Genomic DNA, 13,755 nt, shown 5'->3' on the forward strand with positions numbered 1-13,755 from the left:
TCTGTGGTATGGGTAGGGCCCTTAATGTGCCACAAGGCTGTAGGCTGAAGTTAAATTCTGTTTTCCTGGATATAAACAGAAGATTCCAATCCTTCTAACCCCTTCCTCAGCCACCCAAGAGTCCAACCGTTATGTGAATATAGAAGAAAGGAACTTCCCTAATCCCTTGGGGCAAGTAGAAAGTGTGCCCCTGGCATGGATAAGGATATATATGTTGCGGTTTGAAGAATTTACCTTGAAGTTTCACAGCTTTTCAGTGGCTGAGCGGGGATCTGACTGCTTCATCATGCCTCAGGAAACTGGGCTGCAATGGAAAACATGAACCTTTGAAAAACATCTTATAAAATGAGGCCCAAAAGTTCAGGTACTATATATGGAACACGGAAAACAGTGAAGCAAAAACTAATTTCTTGAGCAGGGTGCAGTGGCTCACACCTGTAATCCCAGGATTTCGGGAGGCCAAGGCAAGTGAATCACTTGAGGTCAGGCATTTGAGACCATCCTGGCCAACATGGTAAAACCCCGTCTCTGCTAAAAACACAAAAATTAGCCAGATGTGGTGATACATGTCTGTAGTCCCACCTACTCAGGAGGCTGAGGTGGGAGGATTGTTTGAGCCTGAGAGGCGGAGGTTGCAGTAAGTCAAGATTGGACCACTACAGTCCAGCCCGGGCCACACAGCAAGACTCCGTCTCAAAAAAAAAAAAAAAAAAGAAATCTTGTTCTAAGTGACTGAAGCTGAGGCACTTCACCATCCCTTCTCTACTCTCCTCCTGAACATTTCATCAGTCCCTCAAATTCCTCCTCTATCTGCTGCAGTTAGTGTCAGAACATTATATTCCAATTAAACTCTAGGCAGAATTCTTGGTGGTCTGCAGCCAGTCCTGTCTGTATTCTGAGGGTCTCCAGCCTTCTGCTCCCATCCATTGCTCTCAGAGGTTCACAGGTCCTCTATCAGCCTATCTGAGGGCAGAATTTGCTAGTCCTCTAATGAGATTTTGCAGTTGCAGAATTGTGTTGCTCTATGGGATACAAATGTAGCAGCTGCAATTCTCAGGACATTTGGAGAACATTTCAGAAGAAATGCAGTCATTTTGGTTGTTCAGATGCTTTAGGAAAAAGGAACACTGACTGAGGGCTGGTGGGGATAGTGAATTTGAGTTTGGCCCAGAAGCTAAGTATTACTGAACAATGACAGAATTCCATTAAGCACCCTGGAGGGCCCCCCATCCCCTCCACAGCATGGCAACAGTGTAACAGGGCATTGGGAGGCTAAAAGAAATATTTATAGGCCTGGCTCACTCCTGTACTCCCAGAACTTTGGGAGGCTGAGGTGGGCAGATCACTTGAGGTCAGGAATTTGAGATCAGCCTGGCCAACATGGCGAAATCCCATTTCTACTAAAAATACAAAAATTAGCCAGGCGTGGTGGCACACGCCTGTAATCCCAGCTGCTCAGGCGTTGAGGCAGGAGAACCGCTTGAACCCAGGAGGTGGAGGTTGCAGTGAGCCGAGATCGCACCACTGCACTCCAGCCTGGCGACAGAGCAAGACTCCAACTCAAATAACAAAACAAATTGTAGAGTGAAGAAAGTCTTGGTGATAATCAGATCTGAGGCGCTTCATTAATAGTAATTTTTAAGTCTACCACTTAGATCTCTTAGATCTCACAGACAAGACACAGGAAAGATGCAATTACAGTTTCATTCGGTTTTGTCTTAGTTACTCTCAGAAGCAGACAAAATTCCCCCTGTTATATGATTCATTTTATTCACTTTGAGTCATTTTCTCTTCACTTCAGCAAATGGAATCACTAGTACTTATATACACTATATATACTGAGTAAGAATTGCTGAGGAATATATGTGGCATTATCAGATGGCATTATTCTCAGTGATTTCATCCCTTATGTCTCACAATAGCTGAGCCCAAGAGTTTTGATGTCATCTTGGATGACTGCATAGTCATAAGATGTATAAGTTTTATACATGCACAAACACAGGACGTGGAAACTCGAATAATGCCCAAACTACTTTACCTAAGTAATCCCTCTCTCCAGCATCTTCATTATTCCATCCGGCTTTTCCACTGACTCCCCCTTTCTCCTCAGTCAGCTGTGCTGCAGTTTTCAACTTCCACCACTTACTGAACATTTGGTCAGTAATTGAAATCCAACTCATCACAGCCCTACTCAACATGGATGACATCTGGCTTCTTATGTAAGCAAGACCAGGTTAGAGTTATCTTTGGAATGAAAGCAGAATAAGTAAAGAAGATGCACATAGAGACCATTGTGAGTATCAATATATTAGAAAGGAATTGTCCCCTGAGAATTACCATTCTAACTAGATCCACAAACGCCATTCAAAAGCTAGGCTTACTGACAAAATATAAACCTACATCAGTAGCTCTACGGCAATAGCAGACTCCTGGTATCCCTGAGACTGGTGATACTTGCTAGTGGGACGGATCTCTTATCGATGGTCAGATGGCAGCACCAGATTCGCTGACACTGAGTCAAGCTCTTCAGTGGTGAATGTCATTATTACCTTTATCTTTTAAGCAAATAGCAATTCTAGATTTTAAATAATTTATACATTTTCTGATCCTACTTTTGTACGTTTTAAAAAATTAAAGCATCTATTTAGCTACTTAGTTGTTAATGCTGAGATGTACATTTCATTGTGTAAGATGCTCACTGTTTCACATTTTGGGTTTATTTCAACTTGAGTTTTAAATTTTGTTTTTCATATAAATGTAAGAGTGGATACCAATATATTTCCGGTTATTTCTACAACATCAGGAATTTTTAAAAATTAAAAGATTATTTTGAAAATAAAAAACAAACAGAATTCAGATTTAATATCTTCATTATTCGATTTTTAAAAATTCAGTAATATATTTATTAAGATCAGCTTAGATGGGTGGGTGACCAAAATCCCAGATCCCAGTGTCTAGATCATGTATTTGTACACAAGGATTCACCATGGTTGTATAATGACAGTTGCATATGTTGAGTAAATCCTTCAGAGCCCCAATGCTTTTCAGTAGGTGGATCATAAGGAAGTTCTGTAGGATCCAGATATGCAAATAAATAAACAAACATAAATTATGTCATAGGGAATTAACACTTCATAGTTTAACTGTGTCTTATACTGGATATAACTCCATGAAACATCAAGATTATTTTATTTATAGAATTTAATAAGTCATTAACAATGACTTCAATCCATGGATATGTTTCTTCAGAATAATAGACATTTGCACATCCTCCCAAAATTTTTGCATAATGCATGAAAGGGCTATGGATGCTCTAAAATCCATTCATGAGCAATCTAGATATAGACCTCTATAGAGTCCAGGATAGACATCTCCATTGCATAAGTTGGGGAATGGAAGAAATGACAGGTTAGAAAGCAATAAATGGAAAATAATTTTAATTTGAAAAATAAAGTATACGTACACACATACTTTTCCCATCTCTTAGAAGGACATCCTGTTGTGCTGAGCAAGTAGCTTCAGGATGGAGGCAACCTCTTAGCTGGAGAAGGGCTCCCTACCTGCCTAACCAAGTCAATCATGTCAATCACGGAGAAGGTGAAGAGACCAAGGTCACAAGTAGTTTGCTTACATAACGAATTGAAATTATACTTCAAAGCATCCATATTCTACTTCTTAAAACTATTAATGTTCTTATGCATTAAATGCATTACCCAATGCTACTGGTTTTTGCAAGAACAGTAGGTGAAAATTTGTGAGTTTTTTTTTTTTTAATTGTGCAGTGACCATGTTGTAGGAAAATAAAAAATAAAGTAAAATAAAAGTAAATGCTGAACAGCTGATGTTTCTTGAAGCACACTCCAGGACTGAATGATCAAATGGAAAAAAAAAAAAAAAACTACTTTTAAGCCTTTACCTTTGGTGAAATGGAAGGAAATTGCACTCTCACATTTCCTCGTGTCACCTAGAAGTGAATCATTTCTATCTTTTTAGTCAACTTTTATTGCTTAAAGTCAAATAAAAGTAAGCCAAGTGGAAGAGTAAATAGTGAGCAGGACAGACACATAACCTCCTCAGTAAATACTATAAATCCCGGAAGAGCAGGTGGAAATTTAAATCAGTATATTTCCCAGGGGGAAGCATGTATCTTTATGTTCAGGAAGTAGCCTCTGCTCTCCTGCATTATTGAGGCCATTTTCAGGCAAGACTGTGGAGAGAATGAGTGTGTATAAATCAAAAACAGCTGGGCACACTGCTCACCCCTCCAAAGCCACATGGAAAACATAAATTGACTCAAGACAGGAGTAATTTTAAAATATGGGAAGGCAGCAGCAAGGAGAAATGGAACGCCTCTGTAAAAAAAATAAATAAATAAAGCCAAAATCAACAGTCAATGCAGAAGAAACCTCAACAGGGAGTAGGACTGTTTTGAAAATTCACTCTGGGTTGGAGCCATGAGAGTAGCCTGCTTTGAGAGATAACTTTACCTGAGGAAAACGAAGTAAAAGCATATGAATGAGAAGCACATTCTTTTCAGATCAAGCTAATGCTTGAACATTTTCCCACCTAAGTTCTTTAGGTTTTCCCTATGTATTTTACCAATTTTAACTATTGTAAACACTAAATTTATAAAGAATAGACTCAGAATAAGAAAACAAATGCTAGCTTTAAACTCACAGACACTGTGGAAGCAAAGCATTTAACCTCTCACAGACCAAGAGAAGGCAGTATGGCAGCTTTTGCTGGACAGCCAAAGGACCCACCTGCACAGCTATACTTAATAGAGAGTGATCCCTCATCTTAGGCATTCTGTTAATGTGGTTGTTGCAGACACAAGGGAAAAGCTCCCTTTTTATTAAATAGGAATTACGAAGTAGTCTGCTTATTGTATAAAGTTTATGTAGAGCAAGAGTATTTCTTTACAGGCTTATAAAAGGGCTAGCACCCCTGTTATATTAAGTTTTAGGGACTAAATGACACTGCCAACTGACGCAAATCTAAGGCCAGAATTTAAGGAAGGGAGGTTTTGTTTGTTTGTTTGTTTGTTTGTTTTTTGAAATGGAGTCTCACCCTGTTGCCTAGGCTGGAGTGTAGTGACGCAATCTCGGCTCGCTGCAACCTCCACCTCCCGTGTTCAAGCGATTCTCCTGCCTCAGCCTCCTGAGTAGCCGCGATTACAGATGTCCACCAGCTAATTTTTGTATTTTTGTATTTTTAGTAGAGACGGGGTTTCACTACATTGGCCAGGCTGGTCTCAAACTCCTGACCTCGTGATCCACCCACCTCGACCTCCCAAAGTGTTGGGATTACAAACGTGAGCCACCGTGCCTGGCCAGGAAGGGAGTTTTTGAGCATTCATTTGGAAAAAAAACAAAAAAAATTTATGGGAACATCTATGTCACCTTTACGTTTTTAAGCCAGAGTTTCTCAGCCAGTATGTCAAAGCACACATGCACCTCGTGTGAATTACAGGGCTGTACAAACGTTCATTCTCACAGTCTCAGGATGTCTGTGGCTTCCAGTATTCTTGGCCCAACATCAGTCTTCTCTTCCAAAGGGAAGCATACACCTGTTATCATTTTATTTTTTAATTTTTATTTAATATTGATTGATTTATTGATTGATTGGTTGATTTTAGAGACAGAGTTTCACTTTGTCCCCCAGGCTTGAGTGTAATGGTGTGATCATAGCTCACTGCAGCCTTGAACTCCTGGGCTCAAATAATCCTCCCACCTCAGCCTCCTCAGTAGCTAGGACTACAGGTGCACCATGCTTGGCTAATTTATATATATATAATTGCTGGAAGAGAGAGGGTCTTGCTTTGTTTGTCTTGAGATCCTGGCCTCAAACAATCCTCCTGCCTTGGCCTCCCAAAGTGCTAGGATTAAAGGTGTGGGCCACTGAACCCAGCCTCTGTTATCATTTTGTATGCACTCAGTGATGTGGAAAATAAAGGAAACAGTTTTAACCAAGCCAGAGAACAGATGTATAACCCATGGTTTCTCCAAAGAGATACAAGCCAATACTATGAGAGTCCATTTTTATATTTTTATGATACCTTTTATGGACCTCAAACCACCTGGTCAGCACAATTCGTTTTGTATGTTGCTAAGAGATTAGCATTCTCTATGTTATCGATAGCTAGGTCTTTATCTTACAAAAAAAATTCAAGCTAAATGTCAACATAATATCTCCATAAATAAATTTACATACATGTATGACCCATTAATTTTTCTACAGTAAATCAATCTACTTTTATGATCATATCTTGAGCTGACAACTTTAGTACATTAAGATGAATACTCCTTGGTTTTCTTATTCAATTTAGCCTTCTAAGAAACACATCTTTATTTCCTTACAGCTCTATCTTTCCTACAGAGACAAAAAAAAAAAAAAAAGGATGTGTGATTTAAGTAAGATTCTAAAATACAGACATAAAACAGGTCCTTAGAAATATAGAAATTTCAGGGCTAGAATGGATACTAGTTTTCCAAATACGAAAACTAAAGTCAGAAAACCTAAGAGTAGAAGAGTCAAAATTAGATGTCAAGGGTCCTGATTCTTAATGTTAGCTTCATTTTTCCCCTTCTCCTTAAGTTACAGCCTCTAGTTTGAGACTAAGATCCTTGCTTGCTCAGAATACATTCTGTCAAAAAATGACAGAAATCCTATCACACTAGTTTAAAATACAAAAGGTAAATTTATCACATCGCATCATTGGAAAGTTGAAGAGCTCATGGAACTGTACCCAGGGCTTCAAAAATGTCATGAAGGACTGTCTGTCTGTCTTTCCCCAGGAGGTGACAAAGGGAGCAGCAGCAGCGGCTCAGGCTCCCATCTCACCAGCTACCCAGCCCAGCAGAAAGAGTCCCTCCTGTACAACAGCAACAAAAATGTTCTGGGTTTGCCAGTGACTGTCTGCCAAGGCACTTCAGGTAAACCTTTTCAGTCCTAATATTTATTATTTCACTAATATTTGAGAAATCAGTAAAAATGATAAAAATAATGTAGTGTTAATTTACTTTCATAAGTTGTTAGAAGAGGCAAAATTCTACTTACTTTACCAAGTTATTTGTTAAATATATATTTGCTTATTTACTGAGTACCAGATTATGTTATGCTCAGTGTAATTTGAGACTTCTATTTGCAAGTAATTCTGTCATTGTTCAACCTTAAAATTATTTAAAACGCTAGTTATTAAAGCTTTGGTTTATTAAGATTTTAAATTTAAAATGTCAGTAATGAAGTTATATTATGAGATCTTAATCTTTCTCACCTATCATCTGCAACCCATCAATAAATTCTCCCAATTATATTCCTTTAACCCATCTCCTAAATCTAATCCTTATCATCTTTTGTTTTGATTAGGGCTATAAACCTCTAACTTGTCTCTATTCCGTCTCTTTCAACCTATTACTCCTTCTACAACTGAGAGAGCTTTAAAAACCTAAGACCATGTCACCCTCTTATTAAGACTCTCCATTGTATCTCATTAGATTTGAAGCAAACTCAAAAACTTTACCGTGACTTACAAGGCCCATAATGGTCAGGTCTTTGCCTACCTTTCCATTCTCTTCTCCTGTTGGCTTCTTGCTGTCTGCTAACCTATTCTCACTGGCCTTTTTTGAGGTTGCCGATACACCTAGTTTTGATGTGCATTTTGAGGCCATCATACATGTTCTCTCTACATAGAGACTTTTCCCAATGGATTGTCACATGGCTGGCTCTTTCTTCCCTTCAGGTTTCAATGTCACCACATTGCCAGGTTGCCCAACGCCAGTGACCACCTCCCATAACTTTAGAATTGTGCAAACCACCAGTACATGACAATATCTCATATCACCTCCTAAAAGAGATCTTCCAAGCATAAGGAGGTTCCTTATATTATTCTCTCTCAAAGCTCCCTGTTTGATTGCTTGGTTTTAGAGGCAGAGTCTCACTCTGTCACCCAGGTTGGAGTCCAGGGGCATGATCTTAGCTCACTGCAGCCCCAAACTCCTGGGCTCAAGTGGCTCTCCTGCCTCAGCCTCCCCATCAGGTATGTACCTGTAGTGAGACTAGAGGTGCATACCACCACACTTAGCTATTCTTTTTTCTTTTTGGAGATGGGATCTCACTATGTTGCTTGGGGTGTCTAAAACTCCTGTCCACAAGCAATCCTCCTGCCTCAGCCTCTTAAAATGTTGGGATTGCAAGCATGAGCTACCACTCCCAGCGAAGCACCCTGTTTTTTAAGCTCATAATTCTTATCACAATTTGTAATCATAAATGTATCTGTTTCTTTGTTTTGCAATGTTGGTCTTCCCATCCAAATACACACTGTGAAAGTAAGGAACTTATCTTTTTGATCACTGCTGTTTACTCAATGCTCGGCATAGGGTCTGGCACATATGGCAGTACTAAATATATAATTGTTTAGTGAATAAATGAACAAATTCTTCTACCTGTAAATTCTGATTCAAATTACAGAAAGAAATGTCAAAACATAATTAGGCCAATGGATTCATAGATTTTCACTGAAGGCAGACATTTTAGTGCCCAGAAATGGAAACGGCGAAGACACTTAATTTGAAAAGATGTCACTGCCTCACTCAGAAAACACAGAGCAACACTTTAGAAAGGACCCCTGCTGTCCCTTCACTGATGAATCGCTGGAGCATACTGCAATATTCAGCACATAGTAGGCATCCAACATATTTTTTGGATGAATAAATGTATAGCTGGGGCAAGTACTGCATCAGCACCCACACCTGATCCTTGCAACAAACAAGGATCTGCACCAAGCACAGCATCCACTGAGAGTGGGAGCAGCCACAGTGCCATTCTTTGCCTGCATAACATTGGGCACAGCATCACCAGACAGTAGGCAAGCCAGTTCACAGAAATATACCCCTTAACTAAATAGAGCCTACTTCTCATAGTCTACAAATACAGGTGTCTACGAGGGGCAAACCCTAGTAACAGGTAAATTCACAGATTGCTCCATGGTGTCCCCTAATTGCTAAAACAAATGCGCAATGATTCTCAATCCAATTTGCCTTTCTGTTCAAATACTTAATATCTATCTTGAAATTCACAGAAACCTAGAATACCTAAAGGACTGGTTAATTTCCTCTAGTCTGGGGTGCATTAAAGGAGGAAAAATTACACTGAATTATCAAGGGAGATTTACTCTGCCATGTACTGTTTGTTTATTCAACTAATTATCTTATTTCTCCTTCAAAGTGTTGAAGGCAAGAAAAAAGCAGAAGCCTAGAATATTCCATCTCAGTGATAAAAATTAATGGACGTATTAAGGAAAAAAAGACAAATAAAATAAGAAAAAGGAGAAGAATAGAAATGATTTCAAACAACTGCAAATGGCATTTAAGGTAATTCCAAAGTCCCCGACATTTTACTGAACCTAGTGTCTGTACACCAGGCACCATGCCACAAATCATTCATCCTATTAAGAACAGAAAGCTTCTCAGATGGGATACTATTCAGCTAGAACAATAAGATCGTCTGAAAAAAATTGTTTTAGGAATTTCATATTTATAACATAAGCATAATATGCTTTTCTGATTATTAGGTAGCATTCAGGCATCTGTTCAAACAATTTCCATGTCTGTTCAAACATGATTTTTACTTAAATGCAGAAACCTTGGGGATGTGGGGACGGACATTTCACAATGGACTTTTTCAGGAATAGGTTAAGATTAAGAAACAAACCATGTCTAAACACAGACCAAAAGCCACGTGAATGCACAGAGTTTTATGAAACCTCTGTAGTTGTGCAATTTTCTTTTGAGGTGAAGAATGGTGAAAATGCATTCACTGTGGACTGGCATTGTTTCCTCAGTAACACTTGCTCCTCCTAGACAAGTAAACAATAAATCTAATCTTGTCAAAAGTTTCTTAAACGCATCATTCCAAAATAGAAGTGCTTCAAGGAGACACCTCCTGGTTAAACCAGTTCAATAGTCCTAATACTGTAATATGTATACAGTTAGGAAGATCTATGAAATACTGGCCTAGGTTAAGGAAAGTCCGAAAAGATAAAGTTATTTTACACATACTGGTGATTATTTGTAGCTCTTTTGATCTGTGCTTAAGTCCTTTGACTAGAACCAACTTCATAGTCATGGAGAAATATTTTAAAACAGGGCTGCCTCAAAGACTATTAGTTGCTTTGGTAATACATGGGCATGAGAGTTTAAAAGGTCAAAATGCCAAATTCAGAGGCGAACTCCATTCTCCATATTCATTCTTTGGGATAATGAAAAGGTTTCCAACCTCCAAGTAGATCTTCCCCTCTTAATCTATTCTTGTTCCACCCTTCAAAACGGATCCCCTTTACTCTGCTAGGCAGTGCCCGGCTGATGAGGGTCTTAGAAATAAATGCTTTGACTCTTTTTGAGGATGAAACAAATAAAATCAACTTTCAGAAATCAACTGGGGCCCCGGTGCGGTGGCTAACACCTGTAATCCCAGCACTTTGGGAGACCCAAGTGGGCAGATCACTTGGGGTCAGGAGTTCGAGACAAGCCTGGCCAACATGGTGAAATCCCATCTCTACTAAAAATATGTGGTGACTCGTGCCTGTAATCCCAGCTACCCAGGAGGCTGAGGCAGGAGAATCGCTTGAACCCAGGAGAAGGAGTTTGCAGTGAGTTGAGATCACGCCACTGCAGTCCAACCTGGGTGGCAGAGTGAGGCTATGTCTAAAAGTGATAATAATAATAATAATTAGCCAGGCATAATAGAGCGTGCCTGTAATCCCAGTTAGTCGGCAGGCTAAGTCATGAGAATCTCTTGAACCCCAGAGTCAAAGGTTGCAGTGAGCCGAGATCACAGCCTGGGCAACAGAGGGAGACTATGAAAAAAAGATAAGAAAGAGAGAAAGAAAGAGAAAGGAAGGAAGGAAGGAAGGAAGGAAGGAAGGAAGGAAGGAAGGAAGGAAGGAAGGAAGGAAGGAAGGAAGGAAGCGAGGGAGGGAAGGAACTGGCTAGACCAGAAAAGAAAACAAGTCTAAGAGAAGAGTTAGAGGAATTTGAATCCATTTTAATTTCCAGAACTTTGTGGCCTGAGGCACATTACTGAACTTTTAAGATTCAGTTTCCACATCTATGAAAGTGGGATAATTGCATCTATTCCTTGAAATTTCTATAGGATTGAAATTATATAGTATGTTTAATATGTTAAATATAATTACTATGTTTAATATATTAATATGTTTAAATGCACAGGCAGTACACAGCTTAGTACAAAGTGCTCAATAAATGTTCTATTCATACCCCCTTCAGACAGACTGGCATTAGAATGACTTGCATGTGTGACTATCCCAGTCACTGTATTGAATGCATCTGGAAAGTGAATACCATGTCTTCGTTATCTTTAAAAAAAAAAAAAAAAAAAAAAAAAAAAAAAAAAAAAAAAACCTTGCATTAATTTTTCTTTTCTTTTTTTAATTGTACTCTAAGTTTTAGGGTACATGTGCACAATGTGCAGGTTTGTTACATAGGTATACATATGCCATGTTGGTTTGCAGCACCCATTAACTCATCATTTACATTAGATATTTCTCCTAATGCTATCCCTCCCCATTTCCCCCACCCCACAACAGGTCCCAGAGTGTGATGTTCCCCACCCTGTGTCCAAGTGTTCTCATTGTTCAATTCCCACCTAGGAGTGAAGACATGCAGTGTTTGGTATTCTGTCCTTGTGAGAGTTTGCTCGGAATGACGGTTGCCAGCTGCGTCCATGTCCCTGCAAAGGACAAGAATTCAGCCTTTTTTATGGCTGCATAGTATTCCATGGTGTATATGTGCTACATTTTCTTAATCCAGTCTATCACTGATGGACATTTGGATTGGTTCCAAGTTTTTGCTATTGTGAATAGTGCCTCAATAAACATATATGTGCATGTGTCCATATGGTAGCATGATTTATAATTCCTTGGGTAGATACCCAATAATGGGATCGCTGGGTCAAATGGTATTTCTGGTTCTAGATCCTTGAGGAATAACCACACTATCTTTCACAATGGTTGAACTACTTTAAACTCCCACCAACAGTGTAAAAGTGTTCCTATTTCTCCACATCCTTTCCAGCATCTGTTGTTTCCTGACTTTCTAATGATCGCCATTCTAACTGGTATGAGATGGTATCTCATTGTGGTTTTGATTTGCATTTCTCTGATGACCAGTGATGATGAGCATTTTTTCATGTGTTAGTTGGCTGCATAAATGTCTTCTTTTGAGAAGTGTCTGTTCATATCCTTTGCCCACTTTTTGATTGGGTTTTTTTTCTTATAAATTTGTTTAAGTTCTTTGTAGATTCTGGATATTAGCCCTTTGTAAGATGGGTAGTTGCAAAAATTTTCTCCCATTCTCTGGGTTGCCTGTTCACTCTGATGGTAGTTTCTTTTGCTGTGCAGAAGCTTGTTAGTTTAATTAGATCCCATTTGTCTATTTTGGCTTTGTCGTCATTGGTTATGGTGTTTTAGTCATGAAGTCCTTGCCCATGCCTATGTCCTGAATAGTATTGCCTAGGTTTTCTTCTAGGGTTTCTGTGGTTTCACGTCTAACATTTAAGCCTTTAATCCATCTTGAATTAATTTTTGTATAAGGTGTAAGGAAGGGATCCAGTTTCAGCTGTCTACATGTGGCTAGCCCGTTTTCCACACCATTTATTAAATAGGGAATCCTTTCCCCATTTCTTGCTTTTGTCAGGTTTGTCAAAGATCAGATGGTTGTAGATGTGTATGTGTAAAGACCGTCAATGCTATGAAGAAACTGCATCAACTAATAGGCAAAATAACCAGCTAACATCATAATGACAGGATCAAATTCACACATAACAATATTAACCTTAAATGTAAATGGGCTAAACGCCCCAATTAAAAGACACAGACTGACAAATTGGATAAAGAGTCAAGACCCATCAGTGTGCTGTATTCGGGAAACCCATCTCATGTGCAGAAACACACATAGGCTCAAAATAAAGGGATGGAGATATACATGGCACATGTATACCTATGTAACTTTTTTTTTACTTTCCATTTGCTTGGTAGATCTTCTTTCACAGGCGGATGTATGTGTCCAGGAATTTTTCCATTTCTTCTAGATTTTCTAGACGTTGTTATTTCTGAGGCCTCTGTTCTGTTCCATTGGTCTATCTCTCTGTTTTGGTACCAGTACCATGCTGTTTGAATTACTGTAGCCTTGGAGTATAGTTTGAAGTCAGGTAGTGTGATGTCTCCAGCTTTGTTCTTTTTGCTTAGGATTGTCTTGGCAATGCAGGCTCTTTTTTGGTTCCATACGAACTTTAAAGTAGTTTTTTCCAATTCTGTGAAGAAAGTCATTGGTAGCTTGATGGGGATGGCATTGAATCTATAAATTACCTTGGGCAGAATGGCCATTTTCACAATATTGATTCTTCCTAACCATGAGTATGGAATGTTCTTCCATCTTTTTGTGTCCTCTTTTATTTCATTGAGCAGTGGTTTCTAGTTCTCCTTGAAGAGGTCCTTCACATCCTTTTAAGTTGGATTCCTAGGTTTGTTATTCTCTCTGTAGCAATTGTGAATGGGAGTTCACTCATGATTTGGATCTCTGTCTGTTATTGGTATATAGGAATGCTTGTGATTTTTGCACATTGATTTTGTATCCTGAGACTTTGCTGAAGTTGCTTATTAGCTTAAGGATATTTTGGACTGAGACGATGGGGTTTTCTAAATATACAATCATGTCATCTGCAAACAGGGACAATTTG

Source organism: Macaca mulatta, chromosome 8, assembly GCF_049350105.2.
Source record: "Macaca mulatta isolate MMU2019108-1 chromosome 8, T2T-MMU8v2.0, whole genome shotgun sequence".
NCBI lineage: Eukaryota > Metazoa > Chordata > Mammalia > Primates > Cercopithecidae > Macaca > Macaca mulatta.